The sequence below is a fragment of the Poromitra crassiceps genome (assembly GCF_964638095.1).
Source record: "Poromitra crassiceps genome assembly, chromosome: 2".
NCBI lineage: Eukaryota > Metazoa > Chordata > Actinopteri > Beryciformes > Melamphaidae > Poromitra > Poromitra crassiceps.
This window is the reverse complement of record NC_139624.1, coordinates 115,780,158-115,799,872: the sequence shown is the minus strand read 5'-3', so window position 1 is coordinate 115,799,872 and position 19,715 is coordinate 115,780,158.

Below are 19,715 nucleotides of genomic sequence, written 5' to 3'. Positions count from 1 at the left end.
CTGCAGTTAGATTGGTTTGAGAATAATATGGAATAAGAGCCTATATATGGAGACAGACAGGGGGGATAAAAGGGGGGGGGAGAGATCAGAGCCCTCTGCTTTTCTGAAGCCGGACTGGATCGCTCCGTGGAATTGGAGCTGAAAAGTGAAGCATGTGATTTGTTTACTGCACTTACCCAATGAGCAGATAGTGCATAATTGTACGCTTAAAAGGCATGGTTGGAATGCTTTAGGCTGCGTGTAGCGCCAACACCAAGATATCGAGTGGGCTGGTCCACGCCCACTGATCTGTGCTGCGCTGGGCACTCAGCGCAGTTTAGGCTGATGCAACGATAGGGGCCAACGAGTGTAATATTGATCAATTCTACAATGGACTCTATACACCCAGCTGCTCATGAGCATAATGTATGTGAATTATATTTCAGGCTGGATTTCACCTTCTTTGGCACCTACTGTCTTTCAGGCAGTTGATTATGGCATGCCCTTTGGAGGAAGCTAAAGACGTATATGTAGTCCCACACCTCATATTGGAGACTCCCTCACCTCAGAAACTCCTCACCCCCATTGTCGTTGATTAGATGAGACAACCTATCCCTGAGTGATCCTTTAATTCCCACACACCCAAAGACAACAGCAGCAACGTGGGCGGAAAAGGTCAAAAGACTGAAGGCCTTATGATATCATAAACCTCATAAGCTTTAATATCTGCACTCTCTCAATAATGAAAATGCTGCCTCCATAGGTGGAAATGTGAACAATGTGCAACAGACAGTGTTGTTGTACTCGAGTCTGAGTCCTTGACTCATTTTCGGGACTCGGGACTCAGACTTGGACTTGAGCACTCATGCATTCGGACTCGGAAGTTGGAGACTCAGGGATCTATCTTCCCCCTGGCCTTCCCAGATGGCGTGAGTGAATTAAATAGGTTCAACCTAAAAGTCAATGGTCAACCTATAGACCAGGTATCTGAGGTAAAATACCTTGGATTGAGGTTAGACACTCATCTAACACGGTGGCTCAGTGGTAGAGCTGTCGCCTCGCAGTCAGAAGGTCCTGAGTTCGATTCTCGCCTGGGATACTGTGGGCGCTGTGGTTGTGTTCCCCCCCATATCTTCAGTGCCTACTGCCCAGGTGGGGTATCTCGTCGTAAGGGCCTTTCTGTCTGTGTGGAGTTTGCATGTGCTCCCCCAGGGGGGTTCCTCCATATATAACCCTCCCCACAGAGGGTGTGTTGTGGCCCTCCGTGCATGTGTTGTAGTGTGTTGTGTGACAATATAGACGGGCTGCCGTCTGAAAATCTAAAATTTGAGAAACACATACAGGGGGTGAGCAGAGTTGCAAAGGCAAACCTGTATGCATTTAATTTGATTAGGAACTGTCTACCATCTTATGCTGCAAATATCTTTATGCACTCTATGATTTTCTCTTACCTGAGTTACTGTGCAACTGTATGGTCTCAAGCTGGTCTGACAGTAACCAGACCTATTGAATTGATTTATAATCATGCAATAAAAATATTGGACAGAAAGCCAATCAGGTTTCACCATTGCCGGGTTATCAAGAAACTAGATATCTTGAATTTTGAAAATTTCATCAAATGTGCTAACTTAAAATTGATCCATAAATGTATCTATAATCAGGCACCATGGGCCCTATTCTCCCACAAGCCTTCGGCGCTAAAACGGGCGTTAAACGCAAAAAAAACGTGCCTTGCGCCTGTTTTGGGACGATATCAATATGGCTTTAGGCTGCCAAATGCGCTTTAGGCCGAATGGGCGTGGCGCAGTCCCAGAATGGGCCAAAGTGGGCGTGTCAGCGCTAAATACCGGCGTACTGCTATCTTCCGACCTGGCGTTAATTTAGCGCCTTGCGCCTTTGAAAAGCAGGCCTATTCAGTGGGCCAGTTTGCGCGGAGCGCTCCCCTCTGGCTCTCTCCCTCCCCTCTGGCTCTCTCCTCTTTCACCCTTGTCTGTGTCACCTCTCTCCCTCTCTCCTCAGTCTGACAGGCACAATACCGACTGTCTCTGACTCCCTCGCTCAGAGTCCCATAGAAAAAATAAGCTGTAACTTCACTGCAATGTGAATGTCCCAAGATGCATTGTGTTTCTCCATTTCGCTACTAAATAGCAACCAAATGAGCCGAAAACCTATATTAAGGGAGGATCTAAATAATGTGTAATGGTAAGACAACCTCCAATTGTAGAACATTTCAATATTGGACCAAATAAAACATCGAAATGAAAACACCACCCTATTTGAAACATATATGTCCTACTGGGGCTATAAATATCCCTTGTCGATTTAACGTGATTTAGATAAGTGACAGCGGAACGCGCTTCGGAAGCTTCTACTGTCATCTGCTATACTGTGATGTCCGCTCCAATAACTTGGCCCTACTCCACATTTAGTTTTACAATAAAAACACATTTATGCATAATGTAGGCTATATTTATGTGCATCATCCTTCCTGCAGCAGGCGAGAGAAAATGATATCTTTCTGGACAAACTTTCACCAATCTAATAGGCTATATTTTTCTAGCTGATGCGTTTAGAACATTATTTTCACTTTGATCTTGCTATAGTGTAGCGTTTTTACATGCTTGCAGTATTTCAACTGCAGTTATATTGGTTTGAGAAGCATCATAATATAGAATAATAGCCTATAATGCAGACAGACAGACTGGATGAAGGGAGGGGGGGGGCAGAGCGTTTGGCTTTCGTCTGGTTTTGCGGGATCACTGGAATTGGAGCTAAAAAGGCAAGCGTGCGATTCGTTTATTGCAGTTATCCAATGAGCATGACGGTGCATAATTTTACGCTTAAAAGGCGTGGTTGTAATGGTTGAGGCTGCGTCTAGCGCCAGCACGACGATATCAAGTGCGCTGGTCCACGCCCACTGATTTGAGCTGCGCCAGGCGCTCGGCCTAGAAACAGCGCCGATGCAACGATAGGGACCCATGTGCCCTATTCTCCCACAAGCCTTCGGCGCTAAAACGGGCCTTAAACGCAAAAAAACGTGCCTTGCGCCTGTTTTGGGACGATATCAATATGGCTTTAGGCTGCCAAATGCGCTTTAGGCCGAATGGGCGTGGCGCAGTCCCAGAATGGGCCAAAGTGGGCGTGTCGGCGCTAAATACCGGCGTACTGCTATCTTCCGACCTGGCGTTAATTTAGCGCCTTGCGCCTTTGAAAAGCAGGCCTATTCAGTGGGCCAGTTGTGCGGAGCGCTCCCCTCTGGCTCTCTCCCTCCCCTCTGGCTCTCTCCTCTTTCACCCTTCTCTGTGTCACCTCTCTCCCTCTCTCCTCAGTCTGACAGGCACAATACCGACTGTCTCTGACTCCCTCGCTCAGAGTCCCATAGAAAAAATAAGCTGTAACTTCACTGCAATGTGAATGTCCCAAGATGCATTGTGTTTCTCCATTTCGCTACTAAATAGCAACCAAATGAGCCGAAAACCTATATTAAGGGAGGATCTAAATAATGTGTAATGGTAAGACAACCTCCAATTGTAGAACATTTCAATATTGGACCAAATAAAACATCGAAATGAAAACACCACCCTATTTGAAACATATATGTCCTACTGGGGCTATATATACCCCTTGTCGATTTAACGTGATTTAGATAAGTGACAGCGGAACGCGCTTCGGAAGCTTCTACTGTCATCTGCTATACTGTGATGTCCGCTCCAATAACTTGGCCCTACTCCACATTTAGTTTTACAATAAAAACACATTTATGCAATGACTTTACATAATGTAGGCTATATTTATGTGCATCATCCTTCCTGCAGCAGGCGAGAGAAAATGATATCTTTCTGGACAAACTTTCACCAATCTAATAGGCTATATTTTTCTAGCTGATGCGTTTAGAACATTATTTTCACTTTGATCTTGCTATAGTGTAGCGTTTTTACATGCTTGCAGTATTTCAACTGCAGTTATATTGGTTTGAGAAGCATCATAATATGGAATAATAGCCGATATATGGAGACAGACGGGATGAAGGGAGGTGGGGGGGGGGGGATCAGAGGCTTGGGTTTCGTCTGGTTTTGCTGGACCACTGGAATGGAGCTTAAAAGGCAAGCATGCGATTCGTTTATTGCACTCATCCAATGAACTGACGGTGCATAATTTTACGCTTAAAAGGCGTGGTTGTAATGGTTGAGGCTGCGTCTAGCGCCAAGACCAAGATATCAAGTGCGCTGGTCCACGCCCACTGATTTGGGCTGCGCCAGGCGCTCGGCCTGGAAACAGCGCCGATGCAACGATAGGGACCCATGTGTTCTCGGCGATATTGTGGTACAGCTTGGGGTTTCTGGCACAGCCACTAGGGGTGCTGTGGCAGGGAACTGCAAAGTCCCTTTCCGAAAATCCTCCTTAGGACAAACAGCTTTTTCTGTACAGGGGGTTAAGGACTGGAACTCATTACCTAAATATCTTAAACAAGACCACAACTGGGATCATTTTAAACTCAATGTGAAACAGTATTTGAAGAGCCAGTAGTCATGCTCTCACTAGTAACTGATCTGCTGTGCATGTGTGGGGTGGGTGTGTGAGTGTGTGTGCGTGTGTCTTGTTTAGATGTGTGTGCGTGTGTGTGTGTGTGTGTGTGTGTCTGTGCGCCGTGTGTGTGTATGTAGGATAGATGGATGTTGCCAGTGTAATTGACTAAGTGTGAGAGTGGATGGGTATGAGTGTGGATAAAACTCCCCATTTTAAGTTGCTAATCTTATGTTGCTTTCCCTGATGTTATTCATTTATTACATTAACACAATAATGTATATGTACTACATATCTTGTATACTGTACATAAAAGATGTATATTTGTTTTATGTTTTATATTTTGTGTAACCTAACAGCTGTATTTTATAGTCTGTATTCTGTACCCTGTTTTTATATTTGCCTTATAACATCTAGGGACAAACATTGCACACTAGCTTAGGCTATACATGTCAGGATATATAACAAAGACTGTTTCCTGTGAATGCTCTATGTTTATGTATCTGTCCCTATAGAAATAAACTTTTCAATCAATCAATTTTAGCGTTTAAGGCCTGGCCCAGCGCTATTAGTGGGCGTGCTCAGGCGCAATCCGTAAGTTGTCCTTGGCGCTAAAGCCAGCGTTAACCATTTAACCATGCCTTTTAAGCGTATAATTATTCACAACTGTGGCCCTTGGTGACTACAGTAAACAAATCACACTCTTCCCTTTCAAGCTCCGATTCCACGGAGCAATCCAGTCCTGTCAGAAAAGCCCGAACAAAGCGATCTGAGCTCCCCCCCTCCCTCTTTCATCCCGTCTGTCTCCATAATGCTCCTCAAACAAATCTCACGGCAGTTTAAATACAGCAAGCATGTAAATACGCTACACTATAGCAAGAGCAAACTGAGAACAATAATGTTCTAAACGCATCAGCTAGAAAAATATAGCCTATCCCTGATGTCATGATGAGATTATATTGGTGAAAGTTTGGACAGCATGATATCGCATCGTTTTCTCTCGCTGCCTTTTCTTCTCCCCCTCTCCACGGCTAGACAGGTAGGATGATGCAACAGCCTCTGAATGACAGGGGCTCAAAACTATGGTATAACAACTTATTTTTCATCGGTCATTGTGCCTGCCTAGTGCTTACATATAAATTAGTGTGGCCTGCCCTTTCTTCCCAAATAGTGATGGTTCTGTCATTCTGTGGTGTAGCCTACATTTCAGATCTGATGCTTGCAGTGCGCTATAGGGGCAGAAATTGACGCGCGAGAGAGAGGGAGTGAGAGAGAGAGGGGGAGAGAGAGTGAGATAGCGGCAGAAAGAGTGATTGAATTACGCCATGGGTGCATCCCCGGGACTGGCGCACTGAAGGCCTGGTTTTGAAAAGCGCTAACCGCAAAATTAACGCAAGTTGGGAAGATAGCTTTAGGCTGGTATTTAAGGTCGAAACGTCCATTCTGGCCTATTCTGGCACTGCGCCACGCCTCTTCAGCGCAAAGTGCATTTCGAGGCGTAAAAACATGATGCTATCATCCCGAGTCACGGGTAGGCAAGCGCAAAGCGTGTTTTTTTGCGTTTAACGCTAGTTTAGCGCCTAAGGCCAGGGGGAAAATAGAGCCCTCAGACTCGACGCGAGACTCAGCCTTCATTCTTCATTCTGAGTCTCGGTGTTGCAACCCCTGAGTGCAGGCTCAGCTAAAATGGCCGCAAGCTACATACAGTACAGGTTATCAATCACAATAAAACAATATATACCTCCTGTACAAGGTTGTTTGGGGCCAAGAGTATTCCCAAATATTGCATAGTTTCTAATACCGAGCACTTATTCACATGCCAGAGCCGAAGTTTAAAGACCCCATAAAGTCAAAAACCTGTTTTTCTTCTTGTTCCTTCAGTTGAATGGCTGAGCTCCACTGTGCAGAATTATGTCTGTGCAGAGTTTGACACTAGAAGGCTGTTTCCACAATTGAAGAGTTAATTTGCAAAAACAGCTATCTCCGTTTGGATTTTGTATCACTTTATTTTATATATTGATGTATACTGTAATTTATTTATTTTTGGGAAAATTGTATTATCAATCATAACTAAAACATTCATCTAATAATTTTCACATAAATCACCTCAATAATGTTTTCTATGTGCACTCCAGGGAGTATCAAACAGATGTTGTTTGTTCATTTTAAGAATGGCATTTACCTGTTTTTGCAAATGAACTCTTTTCTGGAAGTGGAAAGTTTCTCAGAGCTCCCTGAAAAGGCCGTTTTCAACAAACAAGATTCGTGACATCACAAATCTTGGGGCCAATCCCTGTCCAGTATTGAGCAGTTAAAGCCACAACACAATAGGCTCGTTTGAGATGAGCAAATTCTGCGCAGATTCGACCAGCGCCTTGCTTGCCCCGTTGCATGATGGTTAGAAAAGTTGTCCGACTTGCTCCGCCTGCCCGACTGCGTGAGCCACGGGACTCTCGTGAGAGCGAGGCGGGCGCAGATTTGGAGCGAGGCGCCGCAGTTGCTCCCCACCAACTGCGCCCGACTGCGGATGACAGAGGATGACGAGAAACGCATCAAGCTGAGCGCCCATTGGTTCAACACAGGTGCATCACAAACCCACAGTGAAGTGTAGAAACTTCAGTTTTATATCTATTCCAAGCTGTCACTCCATATTTTACATAAATACCACCTGTAATGCCTAGGCTACATAAAAATAAAAATAAGGAATCTGAAGGGCTGTGTCATTTGAGCAGTGAGTGTGGGTGGCGCTAATGCATGTTTAATTTGTTTACAAACCGCTGTTAAACAAAACTGTAGAAGAAGAAAAGCAGCAGTGAGTGTGCTGCGGGGGTGTTCGACTTGTTGACGCCTCTCCTGACTATGCTCGGCTGCTCTCGTCTGCTTTCCAGGCGAGGCGGCAGTCAACTCAAACGAGCCTATTCTCACTCCCAACTCGTCATCCTGCAGATTGGTCAGGAACCCTTGTCCTCACTTTGTCATGAGTGATGCTGCCTTCCAGACACCTGGGACGTGGGTGTTTCCCAGTGGAAAAGTCCAACCCCCCACCTTCAAAGCATTCCAGAGCACAAAGGCAAAATGCAACAAAGAAACATGGCGGACCGCGACAAACTTTTTTTTGTTTGGCAAATAGCAAGACAGCTTAACAACGAGCAGAGCACCCCTCCTTGCATATTTAAATGAAAATGAGGAGCAGCAACAACGACCAACAGATGGCAATGTTCATAACATCATGTTGGACCCCGTTGTTGAGGGAAAACCAATTCGGAATCTTAACATTCTGACAGCTGTCTCCAATTTGCCCAATACACAGGGGCGTATTTTCCACTGGGGACAGGGGAGACATGTCCCCCCCACTTTTCAAAACCTATTTTGTCCCCCCACTTTTTAAACTGAAAGAATCATGGGTAAACTGAAAAAATCATGCTTAATATGCTACTATTTGACCAGCCATCATATTCTGGCTGAGAATGTGAATTGAGTTGCTGATTATAAGGTATAGGCTAGTCCAAAAGATAATAATAATAATAATAATAATAATAATAATAATAATAATAATAATAATAATAATAATAATAACAATAACAATAACAATAACAATAATAATAATAACAATAATAATAATAATAATAATAATAATAATAATAATAATAGCTGCTGCGCAGCAATGGGTCGTGGCCGGGCAAGTCTCAAGTCTTTTAGCTATAGTCCAAGTCACGTCTCAAGTCTTTAGTCACAAGTCCAAGTCAAGTCTCAAGTCTCTTATGGATGAGCTTTCTATCATCTGCTGCATGCAATCCAGTCTGCTTAGAACACTGCAGTTCATGACAGGGCTGGGGCAGAAGGCAGAGCTGATGTTATGGAGAGGAAGGCTGAGCGATTTATAGATGACATCATCAGTGATGTCACAAAACTGATGACATCACTGATGACATCATCAGTGATCAGTGGAGATTCAAGCTTTATTTAGCAAGAATTTGCATTAGCTGTTTAAAGTACCATTTACAGTAAAACATTTTGATGCACTGTGGGCTCAATTTTTGATCTATCAAATATCTGTTTGATAGTTTTGTGGAGGACAGTCTAACGATGCAGATGCTGGAGTTTGGTGTCGTTTGAAGAAAAAATGTGGGAGGAGTAGGGTTTAATTAGTTTTACAGTTTTTGCAGTTTTGCGGTCTTTAGACTTCATAATTGGCCATAGGTTGCAGCGTACAAAAGTTTCTCCTCATTTGGGCACACATTTCGGTGAAAGTGCCAAAGCCATAGCCCATATGCCTGATTTGTTATGAATTTTCAAAGTTTGAAACTTTAGACGGTCGCTGTAGCGCCACCATCAGGACTATAGGTGCCAAATTCACCTCAACTTAGTTTGGCATGGGACTGGATCTTTGTGCAAAGTTTGGTTTATATTCATGCATGGGAAGTCTGACTTCCTGGGAGAAGAAAAATAATTATAGCTGCTGCGCAGCAATGGGTCGTGGCCGGGCAAGTCTCAAGTATTTTAGCTATAGTCCAAGTCACGTCTCAAGTCTTTAGTCACAAGTCCAAGTCAAGTCTCAAGTCTCTTATGGATGAGCTTTCTATCATCTGCTGCATGCAATCCAGTCTGCTTAGAACACTGCAGTTCATGACAGGGCTGGGGCAGAAGGCACAGCTGATGTTATGGAGAGGAAGGCTGAGCGATTTATAGATGACATCATCAGTGATGTCACAAAACTGATGACATCACTGATGACATCATCAGTGATCAGTGGAGATTCAAGCTTTATTTAGCAAGAATTTGCATTAAAGTACCATTTACAGTAAAACATTTTGATGCACTGTGGGCTCAATTTTTTATCTATCAAAAATCTGTTTGATACTTTTGTGGAGGACAGTCTACCGATGCAGATGCTGGAGTTTGGTGTCGTTTGAAGAAAAAATGTGGGAGGAGTAGGGTTTAATTAGTTTTACAGTTTTTGCAGTTTTGCGGTCTTTAGACTTCATAATTGGCCAAAGGTTGCAGCGTACAAAAGTTTCTCCTCATTTGGGCACACATTTCGGTGAAAGTGGCAAAGCCGTAGCCCATATGCCTGATTTGTTATGAATTTTCAAAGTTTGAAACTTTAGACGGTCGCTGTAGCGCCACCATCAGGACTATAGGCGCCAAATTCACGTCAACTTAGTTTGGCATGGGACTGGACCTTTGTGCAAAGTTTGGTTTATATTCATGCATGGGAAGTCTGACTTCCTGGGAGAAGAAGAAGAAGAAGAATAATTATAGCTGCTGCGCAGCAATGGGTCGTGGCCGGGCAGGTCTCAAGTCTTTTAGCTATAGTCCAAATCGCGTCTCAAGTCTTTAGTCACAAGTCCAAGTCAAGTCTCTTATGGATGAGTTTTATGTCATCTGCTGCATGCAATCCAATCTGCTTAGATTAGAACACTGCCATTCATGACAGGGCTGGGGCAGAAGGCAGCAGGTTAAGTACACGGCAGTTGAACACATCACCCACCCAGTCCTACTCAGCCAGGAAGGATGACATCATTGATGACATCATCACTGATGACATCATTGCTCAAGTGACATCACATCATTAGGTAATTAGGGCAATTACGATGCTCTTTAGGCTATACATTCAAAATACTGTCAAAAATTCAGTTTTTGACATACAATTCTTAGACTTTGCACACTTCAACTACTCTGACAGCAAAATATTGTCAATTTTTTTCATGGAGATTCAAGCTTTATTTAGCAAGAATTTGCATTAACTGTTTAAAGTACCATTTACAGTAAAACATTTTGATGCACTGTGGGCTCAATTTTTTATCTATCAAAAATCTGTTTGATACTTTTGTGGAGGACAGTCCACCGATGCATATGCTGGAGTTTGGTGTCGTTTGAAGAAAAAATGTGGGAGGAGAAGGGTTTAATTACTTTTACAGTTTTTGCAGTTTTGCGGTCTTTAGACTTCATAATTGGCCATAGGTTGCAGCGTACAAAAGTTTCTCCTCATTTGGGCACACATTTCGGTGAAAGTGGCAAAGCCGTAGCCCATATGCCTGATTTGTTATGAATTTTCAAAGTTTGAAACTTTAGACGGTCGCTATAGCGCCACCATCAGGACTATAGGCGCCAAATTGACGTCAACTTAGTTTGGCATGGGACTGGACCTTTGTGCAAAGTTTGGTTTATATTCATGCATGGGAAGTCTGACTTCCTGGGAGAAGAAGAAGAAGAAGAATAATACAGGCAAATACAAGCAGTGGCCCTGCCGCTTCGCTGGCCCGGCCACTAATTATAGCTGCTGCGCAGCAATGGGTCGTGGCCGGGCAAGTCTCAAGTCTTTTAGCTATAGTCCAAGTCATGTCTGTCAAGTCTTTTAGCTATAGTCCAAGTCATGTCTGAAGTCTTTAGTCACAAGTCGAAGTCAAGTCTCAAGTCTCTTATGGATGAGCTTTCTATCATCTGCTGCATGCAATCCAGTCTGCTTAGAGCACTGCAGTTCATGACAGGGCTGGGGCAGAAGGCAGAGCTGATGTTATGGAGAGGAAGGCTGAGCGATTTATAGATGACATCATCAGTGATGTCACAAAACTGATGACATCACTGATGACATCATCAGTGATCAGTGGAGATTCAAGCTTTGTTTAGCAAGAATTTGCATTAGCTATTTAAAGTACCATTTACAGTAAAACATTTTGATGCACTGTGGGCTAAATTTTTTATCTATCAAATATCTGTTTGACAGTTTTGTGGAGGACAGTCTAACGATGCAGATGCTGGAGTTTGGTGTCGTTTGAAGAAAAAATGTGGGAGGAGTAGGGTTTAATTAGTTTTACAGTTTTTGCAGTTTTGCGGTCTTTAGACTTCATAATTGGCCATAGGTTGCAGCGTACAAAAGTTTCTCCTCATTTGGGCACACATTTGGGTGAAAGTGCCAAAGCCATAGCCCATATGCCTGATTTGTTATGAATTTTCAAAGTTTGAAACTTTAGATGGTTGCTGTAGCGCCACCATCAGGACTATAGGCGCCAAATTCACATCAACTTAGTTTGGCATGGGACTGGACCTTTGTGCAAAGTTTGGTTTATATTCATGCTTGGGAAGTCTGACTTCCTGGGAGAAGAAGAATAATAATAATAATTATAGCTGCTGCGCAGCAATGGGTAGTGGCCGGGCAAGTCTCAAGTCTTTTAGCTATAGGCCAAGTCACGTCTCAAGTCTTTAGTCACAAGTCCAAGTCAAGTCTCAAGTCTCTTATGGATGAGCTTTCTATCATCTGCTGCATGCAATCCAGTCTGCTTAGAACACTGCCGTTCATGACAGGGCTGGGGCAGAAGGCAGAGCTGATGTTATGGAGAGGAAGGCTGAGTGATTTATAGATGACATCATCAGTGATGTCACAAAACTGATGACATCACTGATGACATCATCAGTGATCAGTGGATATTCAAGCTTTATTTAGCAAGAATTTGCATTAAAGTACCATTTACAGTCAAACATTTTGATGCACTGTGGGCTCAATTTTTGATCTATCAAATATCTGTTTGATAGTTTTGTGGAGGACAGTCTAACGATGCAGATGCTGGAGTTTGGTGTCGCTTAAAGAAAAAATGTGGGAGGAGTAGGGTTTAATTAGTTTTACAGTTTTTGCAGTTTTGCGGTCTTTAGACTTCATAATTGGCCATAGGTTGCAGCGTACAAAAGTTTCTCCTCATTTAGGCACACATTTCGGTGAAAGTGCCAAAGCCATAGCCCATATGCCTGATTTGTTATGAATTTTCAAAGTTTGAAACTTTAGACGGTCGCTGTAGCGCCACCATCAGGACTAATGGCGCCAAAGTCACGTCAACTTAGTTTGGCATGGGACTGGACCTTTGTGCAAAGTTTGGTTTATATTCATGCATGGGAAGGCTGACTTCCTGGGAGAAGAAGAAGAAGAAGAATAATAATAATAATAATTATAGCTGCTGCGCAGCAATGGGTCGTGGCCGGGCAAGTCTCAAGTCTTTTAGCTATAGTCCAAGTCACGTCTCAAGTCTTTAGTCACAAGTCCAAGTCAAGTCTCAAGTCTCTTATGGATGAGCTTTCTATCATCTGCTGCATGCAATCCAGTCTGCTTAGAACACTGCAGTTCATGACAGGGCTGGGGCAGAAGGCAGAGCTGATGTTATGGAGAGGAAGGCTGAGCGATTTATAGATGACATCATCAGTGATGTCACAAAACTGATGACATCACTGATGACATCATCAGTGATCAGTGGAGATTCAAGCTTTATTTAGCAAGAATTTGCATTAGCTGTTTAAAGTACCATTTACATTTTGATGCACTGTGGACTAAATTTTTGATCTATCAAATATCTGTTTGATAGTTTTGTGGAGGACAGTCTAACGATGCAGATGCTGGAGTTTGGTGTCGCTTGAAGAAAAAATGTGGGAGGAGTAGGGTTTAATTAGTTTTACAGTTTTTGCAGTTTTGCGGTCTTTAGACTTCATAATTGGCCATAGGTTGCAGCGTACAAAAGTTTCTCCTCATTTAGGCACACATTTCGGTGAAAGTGCCAAAGCCATAGCCCATATGCCTGATTTGTTATGAATTTTCAAAGTTTGAAACTTTAGACGGTCGCTGTAGCGCCACCATCAGGACTAATGGCGCCAAAGTCACGTCAACTCAGTTTGGCATGGGACTGGACCTTTGTGCAAAGTTTGGTTTATATTCATGCATGGGAAGTCTGACTTCCTGGGAGAAGAAGAAGAAGAATAATAATACAGGCAAATACAAGCAGTGGCCCTGCCGCTTCGCTGGCCCGGCCACTAATAATACAGGCAAATACAAGCAGTGGCCCTGCCGCTTCGCTGGCCCGGCCACTAATAATAATACAGGCAAATACAAGCAGTGGCCCTGCCGCTTCGCTGGCCCGGCCACTAATAATAATACAGGCAAATACAAGAAGTGGCCCTGCCGTGGAGGACAGTCTAACGATGCAGATGCTGGAGTTTGGTGTCGTTTGAAGAAAAAATGTGGGAGGAGTAGGGTTTAATTAGTTTTACAGTTTTTGCAGTTTTGCGGTCTTTAGACTTCATAATTGGCCATAGGTTGCAGCGTACAAAAGTTTCTCCTCATTTGGGCACACATTTCGGTGAAAGTGCCAAAGCCATAGCCCATATGCCTGATTTGTTATGAATTTTCAAAGTTTGAAACTTTAGACGGTCGCTGTAGCGCCACCATCAGGACTATAGGTGCCAAATTCACCTCAACTTAGTTTGGCATGGGACTGGATCTTTGTGCAAAGTTTGGTTTATATTCATGCATGGGAAGTCTGACTTCCTGGGAGAAGAAAAATAATAATAATACAGGCAAATACAAGAAGTGGCCCTGCCGCTTCGCTGGCCCGGCCACTAATTACAATAATAATAAATGGAGCTGCTGTATAAAGGGTTAGGTGATTTTGCTTTATTGATAATGAGAGGAAGTTAACATGGTAAGCAGTGAACATGGTTGAATTTAAAATAAAGTACACTAATAATAAGAATCATCATCATAATAATAAGTTAAGTTATCCTTTATTGATCCCCTTGGGGAAATTCATCCTCTGCATTTGACCCATCCTCTAGGAACCTTCCTAGAACTAGGAGCAGTGGGCAGCCACTGTGCAGTGCCCGGGGACCAACTCCAGTTCTTTTTGCCAGTACCTTGGCCAGGGGCACTGACAGGAGTATTAACCCTAACATACATGTCTTTCTTTGATGGTGGGAGGAAACCGGAGCACCCGGAGAAAACCCACACGGACACGGGGAGAACATGCAAACTCCACACAGAAAGGACCTGGGACGGACCGGGGTTGGAAACCGGGACCTTTTTGCTGTGAGGCAACTGTTGCCTCACAGACGACACCGCAGACGACACCACCATCTTAGGCCTCATCTCTGACAACGATGAATCTTCTTACCGGCGTGAGGAGGACAGGGCAGTGGAGTGGTGCTCAAACAACAACCTCCTGCTCAACACCTCCAAAACTACAGAAATAACAATTGACTTCAGGACTGCAAAAAAGACACTCAAACTCCCACTAATAATCTCTGACCAACCCATAACCCCAACTGACTCATTCAAATTCCTCGGCACACACATAAACAATAACCTAAAATGGGACACCAACATCACCTCCATCACGAAAAAGGCTCAACAGCGACTGTACTTCCTCAGACAACTGAGGAAGTACAGGGTCAAACGCCACCTGCTGGTCCGCTTCTATACTGCAATAATCCAGAGCATCCTCACCTCATCCATCACAGTCTGGTTCGGCACAGCCGACAAATCCCTTATAAACAAACTTCAACGCATCATCAAAAAGGCCTCCAAAATCATTGGTTGTGACCTCCCCTCCCTGGACTCCATCTTCACCTCCCGTACCGTCACCCGTGCAGGCAAAATTGCCAAGGACCCCTCCCACCCAGCACACCATCTGTTCCAGCCTCTACCCTCAGGCAGACGCTTCAGGTCCATCCACCCCAAAACCACCCGCTTCAAGGACAGCTTTTTCCCAACAGCCATACGAACCCTGAACTCTATCGGACCCCCACTTCCTCTCCCCCCTTAGGCCTCACACCCTCTAAACACCTGTTGGACTGTTTGACTTGTTTGTGTGCTGTATTTATGTATTTATTGTTGGGAAGAGGGGTTAAATGTTAAATGTTAAATGTATTCATGTATGTCCTGTCTCTTGCAGAGCTTCACAGTAAACTGTACTGAAACTAAATACCACCAACCTGGTTGTGTGGCAATAAAAGTATCTTGTATCTTGTATCTTGTAACCACTGAGCCACCGTGCCGTCCAAAATTATATATAAAATAAATATAAATAAAATAATACAACCAACTTGATTTCAATATGGCTCTGGCTTTCACCTCAGTATTGTTATATGCCTTGTTCATGTCAACTGCTTTCATATCAGAGCTCTGATGTGTTGGAGGAGGTGTTGTATAGTTCTTCATAGATCTAGCCTCTTAATTTTGCCCTCAGAGTGCACCAAATTGATGCATTTTACTTTAAAATGTAAAAAGATATCTTCCGGGGGGGCATGCCCAGGGACCCCCTAGGGTCGGTGCTCCTAATTTTATTGTGTCTCCCTGTAGTAACTCAGACAGAGTACTCATTGTGAACAGAGGAGTTATTTATTCTCGTGAGAGAGAAATGTGGCAGCCTGGTTCCAACCTAGTTTCAGGAAGTACACTAGATATGGCTTCTTCTTCTATATCCCCGGAACCCCATTACAGAGCCCTCTAGTGGACTGGATGTAGCGCAACACAGTGAATCTCACATTATCACACTCCCCCACTTGCGGAAACAGGTATTCGCCCTTGCCAATACTGTTATTACTGAAACATACTGTACAAATAATCTACACACACATGCAGCTACTAAAACTGGCCAATGTGTCTAAGAAATTATCCATGCAAGCTGACAATATGTTCTCAGTGGAAATGAAAAAGAAAAAAGCCTTACAGTTTGGCAATGTTTATCTTGTGTGTGTGTGTGTGTGTGTGTGTGTGTGTGTGTGTGTGTGTGTGTGTGTGCATACGTGCGTGCGTGCGTGCGTGCGCATGTGTGTGTGCATGCAGATGTGAGCGTGCACGCTGCACACATTTGTTGGTTAGTTTGTCAGTGTCTTTTTAATTAGCCCGGCGTTTATCACAGGCCTGTGATTGCTTTTGTAATGATGTCACTGGTGCATAATGAGTAAGGAGGCGTCATGCTGCTAACATGACAGCCGCTCCGCTTCTCTCTCCCGGACAGGTTTGACGGGCGGAGGGAGGGGAGGGGAGGTTGGGGGGAGGGAAAACAGCAGCGGGGGGGAAATGTAAATAGAAAAGAGGGCATTATTAGAAATGCCAGGGGGACCGCAGTCGCCGACATTCAGCGGTCAAAAATGTTAATGTTGTGGGAGCGACGTCTCTGTTCGCCTCCTCCCCTGGCAACGTTGTCTGGCATCGGAACAGCTTCTTCTTTCTGAACATGAGGCCGACCCCGATGCGGAACTCCTAAATAACGCTGTTGTGTTGTGAACGTAACTCATAAATAACGCTGTTGTGTCAGGAGCCTAACCTCGCTCGCCTCCCAGGAATTAGCTACGACAGCGCTTGTTGAGCCGCCGCCAAGAAATTATACAAAAGGCGGAGAGCTTGGGTTTTAATGACAAGGTCTGTATCAAGCCGCACATGATTGCACAAGCAGAATGCATACGGTGGGTGCAGCCACTGAAACGGAGACTCAAAATGACACCTTTCCTGGGCAACAATGTGTGTTAAGCTGTGTGTGGTGAGCTTTGTGTGCCAGCTGTATCTGCACTACGGGGTTACACTCAGTGTTGACAAGCTCCTCTCCAAAGAAAGTACCTATGAGCTTCTGCAGTCACCAGATGACATCATACGCTAGTTTGCACATGAATGAAACTACAGCTGCCGTATATGAATCCTGATATGTGAATGTATTTGCTACCCTGTGTATGGGGACTGCAGTGATCATCACACCTCTTTGAATTGGTTGCAATGATAGATAGATAGATAGATAGATAGATAGATAGATAGATAGATAGATAGATAGATAGAGTACTTTATTCATCCCCGTAGGGAAATTCTGGCGTTACAGCAGCAGTAGCATCAATGACAGCAACAATAATCAAACAATAAAAAGTTACACAAATTCCCGTAGGTAAGGTGCAGAGCAAAAACAGCCGTATCAACATATTGCTAGAAAGAAGCAAGAAACAATACAATACGTAAATATCCAAACTACAATACAACTTTACTTCCACCGCCGTTACATCTTTCGTTTCCCGGAAACTGTAAGTATATTGAATAATACTATTATTTCTATGACTAAAGCTACACACTGTTTGATTTTTTATATTATAATTGCAATGACTATGCTGTACCCTGTATGGCGTATTATATTACATGGTAATATAGCTATGACTATGCATTGTGAGTGTGCAAAGTGCAACGTGGGCATGAGTGTGCACTGTGCATGTGCAGTATGGATTCAACATTCAGGAGGGTCATTATAGGAGGGTGGGAGGGGAGGGATGGGAGGGGGGGGAGAGAGGGAGGGGTAGGGAGAGGAGGGCCCTCCTCTCCCGGCATGTCCAGGAGTTATTGTATATTGTTATTGCGGTGGGCACGAAAGTCCTCCTGTAACGGTCCTTGCTGCAGGGGAGCTGACGGAGCCTCTGACTGAAACCGCTCCGTTGTCCAGCCAGCAGGTCGTGTAGGGGGTGTGTCGTGTCATCCATGATTTTGAGTATTTTTTGTAGCATCCTTTCCTCCACAACCACCTCCAGGGGCTCCAGAGTGGTCCCCAGCACAGAGCCTGCTCTCCTAAAAAGTTTGTTCAGTTTGTTAGAGTCGCCGGCTCTGATGCAGTTGCCCCAGCAGGTGGCTGCGAAGAGAATTGCACTTGCTACCACAGACTGGTAAAAGATATGCAACATCTTGCTGCACACGTTGAACAAGCAGCATGGTTAAAAAAGCAGAATTTGCTAGTTTCAAGTATCCTTCAATACAGCATGATGTTCATTTAGTAAATTATGTTGCAATCTAGAGTAAACTATAGACAATAAAACAGACTATGCTTTGGGGTGTGATTGACAGGTCTCCTGTCCAGTGATCACGCATGCAGCTCTACCTTCACAAACCAATAGCAGGCAGGACTGCAGCTTAAAAAAAGGCGATGATCAAAATGTCAAACTTGAGGCTTGTCACAGTGGAAAAGCCTTTCATTCCAGCATTATTTAATTTACAAGAAGTTAACACATTAACACTAGAACTCCCGGAATTCTGTAACTACTAGAACTCCCATAGGCAGTCATTCTGACTGCCATACATTATTTGCATATAATTTCAATAATCATATAAAATCTAAGAATAAATGGATCTGTAATGTTAACACGTTCACTGCCATTGACGTATTAATACGTCAAAAATAATCCAACGGTTGACTGCCAGCGACGTATTAATACGTCAAAAAAAAACAATTTTTTTTTTTTTGACGGTGCTACGTGGATCAATGCCCCCCGCGTCTCCTATGGAGATATTGGAAGTATTGAATGTGTATAATCTATTTTACCGACCAGCTAGGTGGCGACGGTCCTCTCCCGACAGAGAGAAAGTCAACCAAAAGCAGCCGCCTCCCGCGGCTGCTTCCTCCATTCTCAAGGAAATGGCTTGGCGATTTTACAGTCAGAAACGAACGAGCCTCATTCTCATACTGTAGGCGGGGGCGCTTTCGCGCTGCTGCGGTGGGGGGTTCCAGAAATGGACTGGGTGGGCAGCATAAAGCCTAGAGTCGCACGGGGCTTCATCGGGGCTCTCAAACCCAAGAGACGAGTGAGACCTATCCACACTCGCTGCCAGGGAGGGAGGCTGCTCAAACTCGCTGCCAGGGAGGGAGGCTGCTCAAACTCGCAGCAGCAGCAGCAGCAGCAGAGCACTCGCTTGTGACAAACGCAGGCTGAAAGCCACTAGACACGCCCACGGTGGGAGGAGTTGAAGGAGAGGGCGTTCGGAACTATATTGTTTGGATGTCTGATCTCTCACTGATGCCAAAAATAAATGGTTAAAGTGACTGTTCTGCCTGTTTGATTGAATTTCACAAAACTGCGATTATCTCAGCTTTCACTCTCAGACGCTAAAACCATGCTGTACTCAACGGCTAATATCTACATAACTACTAACTCTACAAACTAACTCTTTTAGACAGAGAAAGCACACATTCTATTAGTACTTTTGTGAACTTTGTGTTGACAAACTCCAAGCAGAAAAGAATCCTCGGCTCTTGTAAAATGAGCCAGAATCCTCAAAAAACGGCTTGGCAAAAGCTACCTACAGCAAAAAAAAAAACGGCTGGCAGTTAATGTGTTAAGATAGGTAATAATAAATATCAGGAAACACAAATGTAAATTCTAATGAACGTGCAGCTAAAATTACAGATATACAAAAAAAAGAATCTTTGGAAATAAAAACAATTTCATTAATCCTTCTCACAATAACTCATGAAAGCATATGTGCATTTCAATTCACAGCAAAAACATTTTTCGACACATGAAAAAAATAGACCCCAAAATGGCCAAAACCGTCAATCTGACAGGCAAAGGAAATTATTTGCTAAACTGTTGGAAAAGAGAGAGAGAGTAGTCTCACTTGCCAGACTACCAGTATCTCCCTATAGGGAGAG